This window comes from Gadus morhua, chromosome 17, assembly GCF_902167405.1.
Source record: "Gadus morhua chromosome 17, gadMor3.0, whole genome shotgun sequence".
NCBI lineage: Eukaryota > Metazoa > Chordata > Actinopteri > Gadiformes > Gadidae > Gadus > Gadus morhua.
The window spans coordinates 19,551,211-19,567,904 of record NC_044064.1 but is presented as its reverse complement, the minus strand read 5'-3'; the positions used below and the strand labels follow the sequence as shown (position 1 = coordinate 19,567,904).

The 16,694-nt window shown below is 41.1% G+C and overlaps 27 non-coding genes across 27 annotated transcripts; all 27 read left to right on the top strand.

Moving 5' to 3' along the window:
- The first annotated feature begins 663 nt into the window (after positions 1-663).
- Positions 664-736, top strand: trnak-cuu (transfer RNA lysine (anticodon CUU)). Its single transcript has one exon. It is a non-coding gene; the product is annotated as a tRNA-Lys (tRNA).
- A 417-nt stretch (positions 737-1,153) lies between these two features.
- On the top strand, positions 1,154-1,227 carry trnan-guu (transfer RNA asparagine (anticodon GUU)). The gene has a single exon. It is a non-coding gene; the product is annotated as a tRNA-Asn (tRNA).
- A 1,097-nt stretch (positions 1,228-2,324) lies between these two features.
- Positions 2,325-2,398, top strand: trnan-guu (transfer RNA asparagine (anticodon GUU)). The gene has a single exon. It is a non-coding gene; the product is annotated as a tRNA-Asn (tRNA).
- A 610-nt stretch (positions 2,399-3,008) lies between these two features.
- trnak-cuu (transfer RNA lysine (anticodon CUU)) lies at positions 3,009-3,081 on the top strand. Its single transcript has one exon. It is a non-coding gene; the product is annotated as a tRNA-Lys (tRNA).
- Positions 3,082-3,499: 418 nt separating this feature from the next.
- trnan-guu (transfer RNA asparagine (anticodon GUU)) lies at positions 3,500-3,573 on the top strand. Its single transcript has one exon. It is a non-coding gene; the product is annotated as a tRNA-Asn (tRNA).
- Positions 3,574-4,184: 611 nt separating this feature from the next.
- On the top strand, positions 4,185-4,257 carry trnak-cuu (transfer RNA lysine (anticodon CUU)). Its single transcript has one exon. It is a non-coding gene; the product is annotated as a tRNA-Lys (tRNA).
- A 418-nt stretch (positions 4,258-4,675) lies between these two features.
- trnan-guu (transfer RNA asparagine (anticodon GUU)) lies at positions 4,676-4,749 on the top strand. The gene has a single exon. It is a non-coding gene; the product is annotated as a tRNA-Asn (tRNA).
- A 608-nt stretch (positions 4,750-5,357) lies between these two features.
- On the top strand, positions 5,358-5,430 carry trnak-cuu (transfer RNA lysine (anticodon CUU)). Its single transcript has one exon. It is a non-coding gene; the product is annotated as a tRNA-Lys (tRNA).
- Positions 5,431-5,848: 418 nt separating this feature from the next.
- Positions 5,849-5,922, top strand: trnan-guu (transfer RNA asparagine (anticodon GUU)). Its single transcript has one exon. It is a non-coding gene; the product is annotated as a tRNA-Asn (tRNA).
- Positions 5,923-6,530: 608 nt separating this feature from the next.
- On the top strand, positions 6,531-6,603 carry trnak-cuu (transfer RNA lysine (anticodon CUU)). Its single transcript has one exon. It is a non-coding gene; the product is annotated as a tRNA-Lys (tRNA).
- A 418-nt stretch (positions 6,604-7,021) lies between these two features.
- On the top strand, positions 7,022-7,095 carry trnan-guu (transfer RNA asparagine (anticodon GUU)). Its single transcript has one exon. It is a non-coding gene; the product is annotated as a tRNA-Asn (tRNA).
- Positions 7,096-7,705: 610 nt separating this feature from the next.
- Positions 7,706-7,778, top strand: trnak-cuu (transfer RNA lysine (anticodon CUU)). Its single transcript has one exon. It is a non-coding gene; the product is annotated as a tRNA-Lys (tRNA).
- A 418-nt stretch (positions 7,779-8,196) lies between these two features.
- trnan-guu (transfer RNA asparagine (anticodon GUU)) lies at positions 8,197-8,270 on the top strand. The gene has a single exon. It is a non-coding gene; the product is annotated as a tRNA-Asn (tRNA).
- Positions 8,271-8,880: 610 nt separating this feature from the next.
- Positions 8,881-8,953, top strand: trnak-cuu (transfer RNA lysine (anticodon CUU)). The gene has a single exon. It is a non-coding gene; the product is annotated as a tRNA-Lys (tRNA).
- Positions 8,954-9,371: 418 nt separating this feature from the next.
- Positions 9,372-9,445, top strand: trnan-guu (transfer RNA asparagine (anticodon GUU)). Its single transcript has one exon. It is a non-coding gene; the product is annotated as a tRNA-Asn (tRNA).
- A 608-nt stretch (positions 9,446-10,053) lies between these two features.
- On the top strand, positions 10,054-10,126 carry trnak-cuu (transfer RNA lysine (anticodon CUU)). The gene has a single exon. It is a non-coding gene; the product is annotated as a tRNA-Lys (tRNA).
- Positions 10,127-10,544: 418 nt separating this feature from the next.
- Positions 10,545-10,618, top strand: trnan-guu (transfer RNA asparagine (anticodon GUU)). The gene has a single exon. It is a non-coding gene; the product is annotated as a tRNA-Asn (tRNA).
- A 610-nt stretch (positions 10,619-11,228) lies between these two features.
- trnak-cuu (transfer RNA lysine (anticodon CUU)) lies at positions 11,229-11,301 on the top strand. The gene has a single exon. It is a non-coding gene; the product is annotated as a tRNA-Lys (tRNA).
- Positions 11,302-11,719: 418 nt separating this feature from the next.
- Positions 11,720-11,793, top strand: trnan-guu (transfer RNA asparagine (anticodon GUU)). Its single transcript has one exon. It is a non-coding gene; the product is annotated as a tRNA-Asn (tRNA).
- Positions 11,794-12,401: 608 nt separating this feature from the next.
- Positions 12,402-12,474, top strand: trnak-cuu (transfer RNA lysine (anticodon CUU)). The gene has a single exon. It is a non-coding gene; the product is annotated as a tRNA-Lys (tRNA).
- Positions 12,475-12,892: 418 nt separating this feature from the next.
- trnan-guu (transfer RNA asparagine (anticodon GUU)) lies at positions 12,893-12,966 on the top strand. The gene has a single exon. It is a non-coding gene; the product is annotated as a tRNA-Asn (tRNA).
- Positions 12,967-13,575: 609 nt separating this feature from the next.
- On the top strand, positions 13,576-13,648 carry trnak-cuu (transfer RNA lysine (anticodon CUU)). Its single transcript has one exon. It is a non-coding gene; the product is annotated as a tRNA-Lys (tRNA).
- Positions 13,649-14,066: 418 nt separating this feature from the next.
- On the top strand, positions 14,067-14,140 carry trnan-guu (transfer RNA asparagine (anticodon GUU)). The gene has a single exon. It is a non-coding gene; the product is annotated as a tRNA-Asn (tRNA).
- A 610-nt stretch (positions 14,141-14,750) lies between these two features.
- On the top strand, positions 14,751-14,823 carry trnak-cuu (transfer RNA lysine (anticodon CUU)). Its single transcript has one exon. It is a non-coding gene; the product is annotated as a tRNA-Lys (tRNA).
- A 418-nt stretch (positions 14,824-15,241) lies between these two features.
- trnan-guu (transfer RNA asparagine (anticodon GUU)) lies at positions 15,242-15,315 on the top strand. Its single transcript has one exon. It is a non-coding gene; the product is annotated as a tRNA-Asn (tRNA).
- A 610-nt stretch (positions 15,316-15,925) lies between these two features.
- Positions 15,926-15,998, top strand: trnak-cuu (transfer RNA lysine (anticodon CUU)). The gene has a single exon. It is a non-coding gene; the product is annotated as a tRNA-Lys (tRNA).
- A 418-nt stretch (positions 15,999-16,416) lies between these two features.
- On the top strand, positions 16,417-16,490 carry trnan-guu (transfer RNA asparagine (anticodon GUU)). Its single transcript has one exon. It is a non-coding gene; the product is annotated as a tRNA-Asn (tRNA).
- The last annotated feature ends 204 nt before the right edge of the window (positions 16,491-16,694 follow it).

Here is a 16,694-nt window from a genome sequence, read left to right as displayed (position 1 = left end):
TTAGCGCGTTCGACTGTTAATCGAAAGGTTGGTGGTTCAAGCCCACCCAGGGACGAGCTGATTTTAACTGACCACCAGGATGTCCATTAGCCCAAACCAGTAACCTTTGTTAGGCGAAAACATCGACTTTGTTTCCAAGAGTAGAAGCAGTTCATCAAGATAGAACTACTTTGTCATTTCCCTTCTAACCATGTACTCCTGCTGACTTGAGTACGGACTGTCTGAAAGAAGAGCTATCTGGTTAAAGTGCTTTATAGAAAGTGGAAGTATTTAGGAGATTAGATATTATCCATTTCACCTTGTCTTACGATCATAACATCCAAATCGTTTATTTCTTGAAAGCCATATTTTGCTATATTTTTTTTGCCAACACAACATTTAAGGGGGCCAAAGTGAGAGGACAGCTCCCCCCATGTCCCCTTTCCAGAACCCAGGAGATTACATACACTCAGAGATGAGTTTAAGGGTTGAAAGGAGATTATTCAGGGGGGACTGAGAGGGAGGGGACCCAAGAATTTAAATCATATGTGATTTATCATTGGGGAATGAAATACGGCTACTTTCTATCAAAATTTGAAGACATCATTGTAGAGGAGATTTATCGCAGTGGGTGTTTTGTCTGTGTTTTTTTTTTTTTAATGGTGTCTGGTATTGTTTTAATATGCCCGGCTAGCTCAGTCGGTAGAGCATGAGACTCTTAATCTCAGGGTCGTGGGTTCGAGCCCCACGTTGGGCGCTATATACTTTTAACCTAGCCCATCTGATGGAACAAAAAAGTAAAATGAGTAGTTCTTGGTTCTGTTCGATCATAGAGCCACACTAAATGTCAGCCGGTCAGCAGGTTGCGTGTTTGAGCCACAACATTTTGCATTGCTATGGAGTCAGCTAGAAAGTTTGAAAATAAGTTGCAACTAAGGATTGTGGCGGCAAACCATAAAAGTCTTGATAATTTCAAAGGGCCAATAAGCAATATAACATGACTTGAAAGCATGGCTATTCTCCTTAGATGGTATTCTAGCATACCAGGGTATAATACAATCTCATTGCCATTGACTGTTTCAATGGTTGAGTGAGATTCATTTGTTGCGAACTTTGCCATAGCTGACATGCAGACATGTTCGCATTTTTACAACACATGTGAATATGTTCATTGGTCTCTGTGGCGCAATTGGTTAGCGCGTTCGACTGTTAATCGAAAGGTTGGTGGTTCAAGCCCACCCAGGGACGAGCTGATTTTAACTGACCACCAGGATGTCCATTTGCCCAAACCAGTAACCTTTGTTAGGCGAAAACATCGACTTTGTTTCCAAGAGTAGAAGCAGTTCATCAAGATAGAACTACTCTGTCATTTCCCTTCTAACCATGTACTCCTGCTGACTTGAGTACGGACTGTCTGAAAGAAGAGCTATCTGGTTAAAGTGCTTTCTAGAAAGTGGAAGTATTTAGGAGATTAGATATTATCCATTTCACCTTGTTTTACGATCATAACATCCAAATCGTTTTTTTCTTGAAAGCCATATTTTGCTATATTTTTTTTGCCAACACAACATTTAAGGGGGCCAAAGTGAGAGGACAGCTCCCCCCATGTCCCCTTTCCAGAACCCAGGAGATTACATACACTCAGAGATGAGTTTAAGGGTTGAAAGGAGATTATTCAGGGGGGACTGAGAGGGAGGGGACCCAAGAATTTAAATCATATGTGATTTATCATTGGGGAATGAAATACGGCTACTTTCTATCAAAATGTGAAGACATCATTGTAGAGGAGATTTATCGCAGTGGGTGTTTTGTCTGTGTTTTTTTTTTTTAATGGTGTCTGGTATTGTTTTAATATGCCCGGCTAGCTCAGTCGGTAGAGCATGAGACTCTTAATCTCAGGGTCGTGGGTCGAGCCCCACGTTGGGCGCTATATACTTTTAACCTAGCCCATCTGATGGAACAAAAAAGTAAAATGAGTAGTTCTTGGTTCTGTTCGATCATAGAGCCACACTAAATGTCAGCCGGTCAGCAGGTTGCGTGTTTGAGCCACAAAATTTTGCATTGCTATGGAGTCAGCTAGAAAGTTTGAAAATAAGTTGCAACTAAGGATTGTGGCGGCAAACCATAAAAGTCTTGATAATTTCAAAGGGCCAATAAGCAATATAACATGACTTTGAAAGCATGGCTATTCTCCTTAGATGGTATTCTAGCATACCAGGGTATAATACAATCTCATTGCCATTGACTGTTTCAATGGTTGAGTGAGATTCATTTGTTGCGAACTTTGCCATAGCTGACATGCAGACATGTTCCCATTTTTACAACACATGAGAATATGTTCATTGGTCTCTGTGGCGCAATTGGTTAGCGCGTTCGACTGTTAATCGAAAGGTTGGTGGTTCAAGCCCACCCAGGGACGAGCTGATTTTAACTGACCACCAGGATGTCCATTAGCCCAAACCAGTAACCTTTGTTAGGCGAAAACATCGACTTTGTTTCCAAGACTAGAAGCAGTTCATCAAGATAGTACTACTCTGTCATTTCCCTTCTAACCATGTACTCCTGCTGACTTGAGTACGGACTGTCTGAAAGAAGAGCTATCTGGTTAAAGTGCTTTCTAGAAAGTGGAAGTATTTAGGAGATTAGATATTATCCATTTCACCTTGTCTTACGATCATAACATCCAAATCGTTTTTTTCTTGAAAGCCATATTTTGCTATATTTTTTTGCCAACACAACATTTAAGGGGGCCAAAGTGAGAGGACAGCTCCCCCCATGTCCCCTTTCCAGAACCCAGGAGATTACATACACTCAGAGATGAGTTTAAGGGTTGAAAGGAGATTATTCAGGGGGGACTGAGAGGGAGGGGACCCAAGAATTTAAATCATGTGTGATTTATCATTGGGGAATGAAACACGGCTACTTTCTATCAAAATTTGAAGACATCATTGTAGAGGAGATTTAACGCAGAGGGATTTTTGTCTGTGTTTTTTTTTTCTTTAAATGTTGTCTGGTATTGTCATGAGTATGCCTGGCTAGCTCAGTCGGTAGAGCATGAGACTCTTAATCTCAGGGTTGTGGGTTCGAGCCCCACGTTGGGTGCTATATACTTTTAACTTAGCCCATCTGATGGAACAAAAAAGTAAAATTAGTAGTTCTTGGTTCTGTTCGATCATAGAGCCACACTAAATGTCAGCCGGTCAGCAGGTTGCGTGTTTGAGCCACAACATTTTGCATTGCTATGGAGTCAGCTAGAAAGTTTGAAAATTAGTTGCAACTAAGGATTGTGGCGGCAAACCATAAAAGTCTTGATAATTTCAAAGGGCCAATAAGCAATATAACATGACTTTGAAAGCATGGCTATTCTCCTTAGATGGTATTCTAGCATTCCAGGGTATAATACAATCTCATTGCCATTGACTGTTTCAATGGTTGAGTGAGATTCATTTGTTGCGAACTTTGCCATAGCTGACATGCAGACATGTTCGCATTTTTACAACACATGAGAATATGTTCATTGGTCTCTGTGGCGCAATTGGTTAGCGCGTTCGACTGTTAATCGAAAGGTTGGTGGTTCAAGCCCACCCAGGGACGAGCTGATTTTAACTGACCACCAGGATGTCCATTAGCCCAAACCAGTAACCTTTGTTAGGCGAAAACATCGACTTTGTTTCCAAGACTAGAAGCAGTTCATCAAGATAGTACTACTCTGTCATTTCCCTTCTAACCATGTACTCCTGCTGACTTGAGTACGGACTGTCTGAAAGAAGAGCTATCTGGTTAAAGTGCTTCCTAGAAAGTGGAAGTATTTAGGAGATTAGATATTATCCATTTCACCTTGTCTTACGATCATAACATCCAAATCGTTTTTTTCTTGAAAGCCATATTTTGCTATATTTTTTTTTGCCAACACAACATTTAAGGGGGCCAAAGTGAGAGGACAGCTCCCCCCATGTCCCCTTTCCAGAACCCAGGAGATTACATACACTCAGAGATGAGTTTAAGGGTTGAAAGGAGATTATTCAGGGGGGACTGAGAGGGAGGGGACCCAAGAATTTAAATCATGTGTGATTTATCATTGGGGAATGAAACACGGCTACTTTCTATCAAAATTTGAAGACATCATTGTAGAGGAGATTTAACGCAGAGGGATTTTTGTCTGTGTTTTTTTTTCTTTAAATGTTGTCTGGTATTGTCATGAGTATGCCTGGCTAGCTCAGTCGGTAGAGCATGAGACTCTTAATCTCAGGGTTGTGGGTTCGAGCCCCACGTTGGGTGCTATATACTTTTAACTTAGCCCATCTGATGGAACAAAAAAGTAAAATTAGTAGTTCTTGGTTCTGTTCGATCATAGAGCCACACTAAATGTCAGCCGGTCAGCAGGTTGCGTGTTTGAGCCACAACATTTTGCATTGCTATGGAGTCAGCTAGAAAGTTTGAAAATTAGTTGCAACTAAGGATTGTGGCGGCAAACCATAAAAGTCTTGATAATTTCAAAGGGCCAATAAGCAATATAACATGACTTTGAAAGCATGGCTATTCTCCTTAGATGGTATTCTAGCATACCAGGGTATAATACAATCTCATTGCCATTGACTGTTTCAATGGTTGAGTGAGATTCATTTGTTGCGAACTTTGCCATAGCTGACATGCAGACATGTTCGCATTTTTACAACACATGAGAATATGTTCATTGGTCTCTGTGGCGCAATTGGTTAGCGCGTTCGACTGTTAATCGAAAGGTTGGTGGTTCAAGCCCACCCAGGGACGAGCTGATTTTAACTGACCACCAGGATGTCCATTAGCCCAAACCAGTAACCTTTGTTAGGCGAAAACATCGACTTTGTTTCCAAGAGTAGAAGCAGTTCATCAAGATAGAACTACTTTGTCATTTCCCTTCTAACCATGTACTCCTGCTGACTTGAGTACGGACTGTCTGAAAGAAGAGCTATCTGGTTAAAGTGCTTTATAGAAAGTGGAAGTATTTAGGAGATTAGATATTATCCATTTCACCTTGTCTGACGATCATAACATCCAAATCGTTTATTTCTTGAAAGCCATATTTTGCTATATTTTTTTTGCCAACACAACATTTAAGGGGGCCAAAGTGAGAGGACAGCTCCCCCCATGTCCCCTTTCCAGAACCCAGGAGATTACATACACTCAGCGATGAGTTTAAGGGTTGAAAGGAGATTATTCAGGGGGGACTGAGAGGGAGGGGACCCAAGAATTTAAATCATATGTGATTTATCATTGGGGAATGAAATACGGCTACTTTCTATCAAAATTTGAAGACATCATTGTAGAGGAGATTTATCGCAGTGGGTGTTTTGTCTGTGTTTTTTTTTTTTTAATGGTGTCTGGTATTGTTTTAATATGCCCGGCTAGCTCAGTCGGTAGAGCATGAGACTCTTAATCTCAGGGTCGTGGGTTCGAGCCCCACGTTGGGCGCTATATACTTTTAACCTAGCCCATCTGATGGAACAAAAAAGTAAAATGAGTAGTTCTTGGTTCTGTTCGATCATAGAGCCACACTAAATGTCAGCCGGTCAGCAGGTTGCGTGTTTGAGCCACAACATTTTGCATTGCTATGGAGTCAGCTAGAAAGTTTGAAAATAAGTTGCAACTAAGGATTGTGGCGGCAAACCATAAAAGTCTTGATAATTTCAAAGGGCCAATAAGCAATATAACATGACTTTGAAAGCATGGCTATTCTCCTTAGATGGTATTCTAGCATACCAGGGTATAATACAATCTCATTGCCATTGACTGTTTCAATGGTTGAGTGAGATTCATTTGTTGCGAACTTTGCCATAGCTGACATGCAGACATTTTCGCATTTTTACAACACATGTGAATATGTTCATTGGTCTCTGTGGCGCAATTGGTTAGCGCGTTCGACTGTTAATCGAAAGGTTGGTGGTTCAAGCCCACCCAGGGACGAGCTGATTTTAACTGACCACCAGGATGTCCATTTGCCCAAACCAGTAACCTTTGTTAGGCGAAAACATCGACTTTGTTTCCAAGAGTAGAAGCAGTTCATCAAGATAGAACTACTCTGTCATTTCCCTTCTAACCATGTACTCCTGCTGACTTGAGTACGGACTGTCTGAAAGAAGAGCTATCTGGTTAAAGTGCTTTCTAGAAAGTGGAAGTATTTAGGAGATTAGATATTATCCATTTCACCTTGTTTTACGATCATAACATCCAAATCGTTTTTTTCTTGAAAGCCATATTTTGCTATATTTTTTTTGCCAACACAACATTTAAGGGGGCCAAAGTGAGAGGACAGCCCCCCCCATGTCCCCTTTCCAGAACCCAGGAGATTACATACACTCAGAGATGAGTTTAAGGGTTGAAAGGAGATTATTCAGGGGGGACTGAGAGGGAGGGGACCCAAGAATTTAAATCATATGTGATTTATCATTGGGGAATGAAATACGGCTACTTTCTATCAAAATGTGAAGACATCATTGTAGAGGAGATTTATCGCAGTGGGTGTTTTGTCTGTGTTTTTTTTTTTTTAATGGTGTCTGGTATTGTTTTAATATGCCCGGCTAGCTCAGTCGGTAGAGCATGAGACTCTTAATCTCAGGGTCGTGGGTTCGAGCCCCACGTTGGGCGCTATATACTTTTAACCTAGCCCATCTGATGGAACAAAAAAGTAAAATGAGTAGTTCTTGGTTCTGTTCGATCATAGAGCCACACTAAATGTCAGCCGGTCAGCAGGTTGCGTGTTTGAGCCACAAAATTTTGCATTGCTATGGAGTCAGCTAGAAAGTTTGAAAATAAGTTGCAACTAAGGATTGTGGCGGCAAACCATAAAAGTCTTGATAATTTCAAAGGGCCAATAAGCAATATAACATGACTTTGAAAGCATGGCTATTCTCCTTAGATGGTATTCTAGCATACCAGGGTATAATACAATCTCATTGCCATTGACTGTTTCAATGGTTGAGTGAGATTCATTTGTTGCGAACTTTGCCATAGCTGACATGCAGACATGTTCCCATTTTTACAACACATGAGAATATGTTCATTGGTCTCTGTGGCGCAATTGGTTAGCGCGTTCGACTGTTAATCGAAAGGTTGGTGGTTCAAGCCCACCCAGGGACGAGCTGATATTAACTGACCACCAGGATGTCCATTAGCCCAAACCAGTAACCTTTGTTAGGCGAAAACATCGACTTTGTTTCCAAGACTAGAAGCAGTTCATCAAGATAGAACTACTCTGTCATTTCCCTTCTAACCATGTACTCCTGCTGACTTGAGTACGGACTGTCTGAAAGAAGAGCTATCTGGTTAAAGTGCTTTCTAGAAAGTGGAAGTATTTAGGAGATTAGATATTATCCATTTCACCTTGTCTTACGATCATAACATCCAAATCGTTTTTTTCTTGAAAGCCATATTTTGCCATATTTTTTTTGCCAACACAACATTTAAGGGGGCCAAAGTGAGAGGACAGCTCCCCCCATGTCCCCTTTCCAGAACCCAGGAGATTACATACACTCAGAGATGAGTTTAAGGGTTGAAAGGAGATTATTCAGGGGGGACTGAGAGGGAGGGGACCCAAGAATTTAAATCATGTGTGATTTATCATTGGGGAATGAAACACGGCTACTTTCTATCAAAATTTGAAGACATCATTGTAGAGGAGATTTAACGCAGAGGGATTTTTGTCTGTGTTTTTTTTTCTTTAAATGTTGTCTGGTATTGTCATGAGTATGCCTGGCTAGCTCAGTCGGTAGAGCATGAGACTCTTAATCTCAGGGTTGTGGGTTCGAGCCCCACGTTGGGTGCTATATACTTTTAACTTAGCCCATCTGATGGAACAAAAAAGTAAAATTAGTAGTTCTTGGTTCTGTTCGATCATAGAGCCACACTAAATGTCAGCCGGTCAGCAGGTTGCGTGTTTGAGCCACAACATTTTGCATTGCTATGGAGTCAGCTAGAAAGTTTGAAAATTAGTTGCAACTAAGGATTGTGGCGGCAAACCATAAAAGTCTTGATAATTTCAAAGGGCCAATAAGCAATATAACATGACTTTGAAAGCATGGCTATTCTCCTTAGATGGTATTCTAGCATTCCAGGGTATAATACAATCTCATTGCCATTGACTGTTTCAATGGTTGAGTGAGATTCATTTGTTGCGAACTTTGCCATAGCTGACATGCAGACATGTTCGCATTTTTACAACACATGAGAATATGTTCATTGGTCTCTGTGGCGCAATTGGTTAGCGCGTTCGACTGTTAATCGAAAGGTTGGTGGTTCAAGCCCACCCAGGGACGCGCTGATTTTAACTGACCACCAGGATGTCCATTAGCCCAAACCAGTAACCTTTGTCAGGCGAAAACATCGACTTTGTTTCCAAGACTAGAAGCAGTTTATCAAGATAGTACTACTCTGTCATTTCCCTTCTAACCATGTACTCCTGCTGACTTGAGTACGGACTGTCTGAAAGAAGAGCTATCTGGTTAAAGTGCTTCCTAGAAAGTGGAAGTATTTAGGAGATTAGATATTATCCATTTCACCTTGTCTTACGATCATAACATCCAAATCGTTTTTTTCTTGAAAGCCATATTTTGCTATATTTTTTTTGCCAACACAACATTTAAGGGGGCCAAAGTGAGAGGACAGCTCCCCCCATGTCCCCTTTCCAGAACCCAGGAGATTACATACACTCAGAGATGAGTTTAAGGGTTGAAAGGAGATTATTCAGGGGGGACTGAGAGGGAGGGGACCCAAGAATTTAAATCATGTGTGATTTATCATTGGGGAATGAAACACGGCTACTTTCTATCAAAATTTGAAGACATCATTGTAGAGGAGATTTAACGCAGAGGGATTTTTGTCTGTGTTTTTTTTTCTTTAAATGTTGTCTGGTATTGTCATGAGTATGCCTGGCTAGCTCAGTCGGTAGAGCATGAGACTCTTAATCTCAGGGTTGTGGGTTCGAGCCCCACGTTGGGTGCTATATACTTTTAACTTAGCCCATCTGATGGAACAAAAAAGTAAAATTAGTAGTTCTTGGTTCTGTTCGATCATAGAGCCACACTAAATGTCAGCCGGTCAGCAGGTTGCGTGTTTGAGCCACAACATTTTGCATTGCTATGGAGTCAGCTAGAAAGTTTGAAAATTAGTTGCAACTAAGGATTGTGGCGGCAAACCATAAAAGTCTTGATAATTTCAAAGGGCCAATAAGCAATATAACATGACTTTGAAAGCATGGCTATTCTCCTTAGATGGTATTCTAGCATACCAGGGTATAATACAATCTCATTGCCATTGACTGTTTCAATGGTTGAGTGAGATTCATTTGTTGCGAACTTTGCCATAGCTGACATGCAGACATGTTCGCATTTTTACAACACATGAGAATATGTTCATTGGTCTCTGTGGCGCAATTGGTTAGCGCGTTCGACTGTTAATCGAAAGGTTGGTGGTTCAAGCCCACCCAGGGACGAGCTGATTTTAACTGACCACCAGGATGTCCATTAGCCCAAACCAGTAACCTTTGTTAGGCGAAAACATCGACTTTGTTTCCAAGAGTAGAAGCAGTTCATCAAGATAGAACTACTTTGTCATTTCCCTTCTAACCATGTACTCCTGCTGACTTGAGTACGGACTGTCTGAAAGAAGAGCTATCTGGTTAAAGTGCTTTATAGAAAGTGGAAGTATTTAGGAGATTAGATATTATCCATTTCACCTTGTCTGACGATCATAACATCCAAATCGTTTATTTCTTGAAAGCCATATTTTGCTATATTTTTTTTGCCAACACAACATTTAAGGGGGCCAAAGTGAGAGGACAGCTCCCCCCATGTCCCCTTTCCAGAACCCAGGAGATTACATACACTCAGCGATGAGTTTAAGGGTTGAAAGGAGATTATTCAGGGGGGACTGAGAGGGAGGGGACCCAAGAATTTAAATCATATGTGATTTATCATTGGGGAATGAAATACGGCTACTTTCTATCAAAATTTGAAGACATCATTGTAGAGGAGATTTATCGCAGTGGGTGTTTTGTCTGTGTTGTTTTTTTTTTAATGGTGTCTGGTATTGTTTTAATATGCCCGGCTAGCTCAGTCGGTAGAGCATGAGACTCTTAATCTCAGGGTCGTGGGTTCGAGCCCCACGTTGGGCGCTATATACTTTTAACCTAGCCCATCTGATGGAACAAAAAAGTAAAATGAGTAGTTCTTGGTTCTGTTCGATCATAGAGCCACACTAAATGTCAGCCGGTCAGCAGGTTGCGTGTTTGAGCCACAACATTTTGCATTGCTATGGAGTCAGCTAGAAAGTTTGAAAATAAGTTGCAACTAAGGATTGTGGCGGCAAACCATAAAAGTCTTGATAATTTCAAAGGGCCAATAAGCAATATAACATGACTTTGAAAGCATGGCTATTCTCCTTAGATGGTATTCTAGCATACCAGGGTATAATACAATCTCATTGCCATTGACTGTTTCAATGGTTGAGTGAGATTCATTTGTTGCGAACTTTGCCATAGCTGACATGCAGACATGTTCGCATTTTTACAACACATGAGAATATGTTCATTGGTCTCTGTGGCGCAATTGGTTAGCGCGTTCGACTGTTAATCGAAAGGTTGGTGGTTCAAGCCCACCCAGGGACGAGCTGATTTTAACTGACCACCAGGATGTCCATTAGCCCAAACCAGTAACCTTTGTTAGGCGAAAACATCGACTTTGTTTCCAAGACTAGAAGCAGTTCATCAAGATAGTACTACTCTGTCATTTCCCTTCTAACCATGTACTCCTGCTGACTTGAGTACGGACTGTCTGAAAGAAGAGCTATCTGGTTAAAGTGCTTCCTAGAAAGTGGAAGTATTTAGGAGATTAGATATTATCCATTTCACCTTGTCTTACGATCATAACATCCAAATCGTTTTTTTCTTGAAAGCCATATTTTGCTATATTTTTTTTGCCAACACAACATTTAAGGGGGCCAAAGTGAGAGGACAGCTCCCCCCATGTCCCCTTTCCAGAACCCAGGAGATTACATACACTCAGAGATGAGTTTAAGGGTTGAAAGGAGATTATTCAGGGGGGACTGAGAGGGAGGGGACCCAAGAATTTAAATCATGTGTGATTTATCATTGGGGAATGAAACACGGCTACTTTCTATCAAAATTTGAAGACATCATTGTAGAGGAGATTTAACGCAGAGGGATTTTTGTCTGTGTTTTTTTTTCTTTAAATGTTGTCTGGTATTGTCATGAGTATGCCTGGCTAGCTCAGTCGGTAGAGCATGAGACTCTTAATCTCAGGGTTGTGGGTTCGAGCCCCACGTTGGGTGCTATATACTTTTAACTTAGCCCATCTGATGGAACAAAAAAGTAAAATTAGTAGTTCTTGGTTCTGTTCGATCATAGAGCCACACTAAATGTCAGCCGGTCAGCAGGTTGCGTGTTTGAGCCACAACATTTTGCATTGCTATGGAGTCAGCTAGAAAGTTTGAAAATTAGTTGCAACTAAGGATTGTGGCGGCAAACCATAAAAGTCTTGATAATTTCAAAGGGCCAATAAGCAATATAACATGACTTTGAAAGCATGGCTATTCTCCTTAGATGGTATTCTAGCATACCAGGGTATAATACAATCTCATTGCCATTGACTGTTTCAATGGTTGAGTGAGATTCATTTGTTGCGAACTTTGCCATAGCTGACATGCAGACATGTTCGCATTTTTACAACACATGAGAATATGTTCATTGGTCTCTGTGGCGCAATTGGTTAGCGCGTTCGACTGTTAATCGAAAGGTTGGTGGTTCAAGCCCACCCAGGGACGAGCTGATTTTAACTGACCACCAGGATGTCCATTAGCCCAAACCAGTAACCTTTGTTAGGCGAAAACATCGACTTTGTTTCCAAGAGTAGAAGCAGTTCATCAAGATAGAACTACTTTGTCATTTCCCTTCTAACCATGTACTCCTGCTGACTTGAGTACGGACTGTCTGAAAGAAGAGCTATCTGGTTAAAGTGCTTTATAGAAAGTGGAAGTATTTAGGAGATTAGATATTATCCATTTCACCTTGTCTGACGATCATAACATCCAAATCGTTTATTTCTTGAAAGCCATATTTTGCTATATTTTTTTTGCCAACACAACATTTAAGGGGGCCAAAGTGAGAGGACAGCTCCCCCCATGTCCCCTTTCCAGAACCCAGGAGATTACATACACTCAGCGATGAGTTTAAGGGTTGAAAGGAGATTATTCAGGGGGGACTGAGAGGGAGGGGACCCAAGAATTTAAATCATATGTGATTTATCATTGGGGAATGAAATACGGCTACTTTCTATCAAAATTTGAAGACATCATTGTAGAGGAGATTTATCGCAGTGGGTGTTTTGTCTGTGTTTTTTTTTTTTTAATGGTGTCTGGTATTGTTTTAATATGCTCGGCTAGCTCAGTCGGTAGAGCATGAGACTCTTAATCTCAGGGTCGTGGGTTCGAGCCCCACGTTGGGCGCTATATACTTTTAACCTAGCCCATCTGATGGAACAAAAAAGTAAAATGAGTAGTTCTTGGTTCTGTTCGATCATAGAGCCACACTAAATGTCAGCCGGTCAGCAGGTTGCGTGTTTGAGCCACAACATTTTGCATTGCTATGGAGTCAGCTAGAAAGTTTGAAAATAAGTTGCAACTAAGGATTGTGGCGGCAAACCATAAAAGTCTTGATAATTTCAAAGGGCCAATAAGCAATATAACATGACTTTGAAAGCATGGCTATTCTCCTTAGATGGTATTCTAGCATACCAGGGTATAATACAATCTCATTGCCATTGACTGTTTCAATGGTTGAGTGAGATTCATTTGTTGCGAACTTTGCCATAGCTGACATGCAGACATTTTCGCATTTTTACAACACATGTGAATATGTTCATTGGTCTCTGTGGCGCAATTGGTTAGCGCGTTCGACTGTTAATCGAAAGGTTGGTGGTTCAAGCCCACCCAGGGACGAGCTGATTTTAACTGACCACCAGGATGTCCATTTGCCCAAACCAGTAACCTTTGTTAGGCGAAAACATCGACTTTGTTTCCAAGAGTAGAAGCAGTTCATCAAGATAGAACTACTCTGTCATTTCCCTTCTAACCATGTACTCCTGCTGACTTGAGTACGGACTGTCTGAAAGAAGAGCTATCTGGTTAAAGTGCTTTCTAGAAAGTGGAAGTATTTAGGAGATTAGATATTATCCATTTCACCTTGTTTTACGATCATAACATCCAAATCGTTTTTTTTCTTGAAAGCCATATTTTGCTATATTTTTTTTGCCAACACAACATTTAAGGGGGCCAAAGTGAGAGGACAGCCCCCCCCATGTCCCCTTTCCAGAACCCAGGAGATTACATACACTCAGAGATGAGTTTAAGGGTTGAAAGGAGATTATTCAGGGGGGACTGAGAGGGAGGGGACCCAAGAATTTAAATCATATGTGATTTATCATTGGGGAATGAAATACGGCTACTTTCTATCAAAATGTGAAGACATCATTGTAGAGGAGATTTATCGCAGTGGGTGTTTTGTCTGTGTTTTTTTTTTTTTAATGGTGTCTGGTATTGTTTTAATATGCCCGGCTAGCTCAGTCGGTAGAGCATGAGACTCTTAATCTCAGGGTCGTGGGTTCGAGCCCCACGTTGGGCGCTATATACTTTTAACCTAGCCCATCTGATGGAACAAAAAAGTAAAATGAGTAGTTCTTGGTTCTGTTCGATCATAGAGCCACACTAAATGTCAGCCGGTCAGCAGGTTGCGTGTTTGAGCCACAAAATTTTGCATTGCTATGGAGTCAGCTAGAAAGTTTGAAAATAAGTTGCAACTAAGGATTGTGGCGGCAAACCATAAAAGTCTTGATAATTTCAAAGGGCCAATAAGCAATATAACATGACTTTGAAAGCATGGCTATTCTCCTTAGATGGTATTCTAGCATTCCAGGGTATAATACAATCTCATTGCCATTGACTGTTTCAATGGTTGAGTGAGATTCATTTGTTGCGAACTTTGCCATAGCTGACATGCAGACATGTTCCCATTTTTACAACACATGAGAATATGTTCATTGGTCTCTGTGGCGCAATTGGTTAGCGCGTTCGACTGTTAATCGAAAGGTTGGTGGTTCAAGCCCACCCAGGGACGCGCTGATTTTAACTGACCACCAGGATGTCCATTAGCCCAAACCAGTAACCTTTGTCAGGCGAAAACATCGACTTTGTTTCCAAGACTAGAAGCAGTTTATCAAGATAGTACTACTCTGTCATTTCCCTTCTAACCATGTACTCCTGCTGACTTGAGTACGGACTGTCTGAAAGAAGAGCTATCTGGTTAAAGTGCTTCCTAGAAAGTGGAAGTATTTAGGAGATTAGATATTATCCATTTCACCTTGTCTTACGATCATAACATCCAAATCGTTTTTTTCTTGAAAGCCATATTTTGCTATATTTTTTTTGCCAACACAACATTTAAGGGGGCCAAAGTGAGAGGACAGCTCCCCCCATGTCCCCTTTCCAGAACCCAGGAGATTACATACACTCAGAGATGAGTTTAAGGGTTGAAAGGAGATTATTCAGGGGGGACTGAGAGGGAGGGGACCCAAGAATTTAAATCATGTGTGATTTATCATTGGGGAATGAAACACGGCTACTTTCTATCAAAATTTGAAGACATCATTGTAGAGGAGATTTAACGCAGAGGGATTTTTGTCTGTGTTTTTTTTTCTTTAAATGTTGTCTGGTATTGTCATGAGTATGCCTGGCTAGCTCAGTCGGTAGAGCATGAGACTCTTAATCTCAGGGTTGTGGGTTCGAGCCCCACGTTGGGTGCTATATACTTTTAACTTAGCCCATCTGATGGAACAAAAAAGTAAAATTAGTAGTTCTTGGTTCTGTTCGATCATAGAGCCACACTAAATGTCAGCCGGTCAGCAGGTTGCGTGTTTGAGCCACAACATTTTGCATTGCTATGGAGTCAGCTAGAAAGTTTGAAAATTAGTTGCAACTAAGGATTGTGGCGGCAAACCATAAAAGTCTTGATAATTTCAAAGGGCCAATAAGCAATATAACATGACTTTGAAAGCATGGCTATTCTCCTTAGATGGTATTCTAGCATACCAGGGTATAATACAATCTCATTGCCATTGACTGTTTCAATGGTTGAGTGAGATTCATTTGTTGCGAACTTTGCCATAGCTGACATGCAGACATGTTCGCATTTTTACAACACATGAGAATATGTTCATTGGTCTCTGTGGCGCAATTGGTTAGCGCGTTCGACTGTTAATCGAAAGGTTGGTGGTTCAAGCCCACCCAGGGACGAGCTGATTTTAACTGACCACCAGGATGTCCATTAGCCCAAACCAGTAACCTTTGTCAGGCGAAAACATCGACTTTGTTTCCAAGACTAGAAGCAGTTTATCAAGATAGTACTACTCTGTCATTTCCCTTCTAACCATGTACTCCTGCTGACTTGAGTACGGACTGTCTGAAAGAAGAGCTATCTGGTTAAAGTGCTTCCTAGAAAGTGGAAGTATTTAGGAGATTAGATATTATCCATTTCACCTTGTCTTACGATCATAACATCCAAATCGTTTTTTTCTTGAAAGCCATATTTTGCTATATTTTTTTTGCCAACACAACATTTAAGGGGGCCAAAGTGAGAGGACAGCTCCCCCCATGTCCCCTTTCCAGAACCCAGGAGATTACATACACTCAGAGATGAGTTTAAGGGTTGAAAGGAGATTATTCAGGGGGGACTGAGAGGGAGGGGACCCAAGAATTTAAATCATGTGTGATTTATCATTGGGGAATGAAACACGGCTACTTTCTATCAAAATTTGAAGACATCATTGTAGAGGAGATTTAACGCAGAGGGATTTTTGTCTGTGTTTTTTTTTCTTTAAATGTTGTCTGGTATTGTCATGAGTATGCCTGGCTAGCTCAGTCGGTAGAGCATGAGACTCTTAATCTCAGGGTTGTGGGTTCGAGCCCCACGTTGGGTGCTATATACTTTTAACTTAGCCCATCTGATGGAACAAAAAAGTAAAATTAGTAGTTCTTGGTTCTGTTCGATCATAGAGCCACACTAAATGTCAGCCGGTCAGCAGGTTGCGTGTTTGAGCCACAACATTTTGCATTGCTATGGAGTCAGCTAGAAAGTTTGAAAATAAGTTGCAACTAAGGATTGTGGCGGCAAACCATAAAAGTCTTGATAATTTCAAAGGGCCAATAAGCAATATAACATGACTTTGAAAGCATGGCTATTCTCCTTAGATGGTATTCTAGCATACCAGGGTATAATACAATCTCATTGCCATTGACTGTTTCAATGGTTGAGTGAGATTCATTTGTTGCGAACTTTGCCATAGCTGACATGCAGACATGTTCGCATTTTTACAACACATGAGAATATGTTCATTGGTCTCTGTGGCGCAATTGGTTAGCGCGTTCGACTGTTAATCGAAAGGTTGGTGGTTCAAGCCCACCCAGGGACGAGCTGATTTTAACTGACCACCAGGATGTCCATTAGCCCAAACCAGTAACCTTTGTTAGGCGAAAACATCGACTTTGTTTCCAAGAGTAGAAGCAGTTCATCAAGATAGAACTACTTTGTCATTTCCCTTCTAACCATGTACTCCTGCTGACTTGAGTACGGACTGTCTGAAAGAAGAGCTATCTGGTTAAAGTGCTTTATAGAA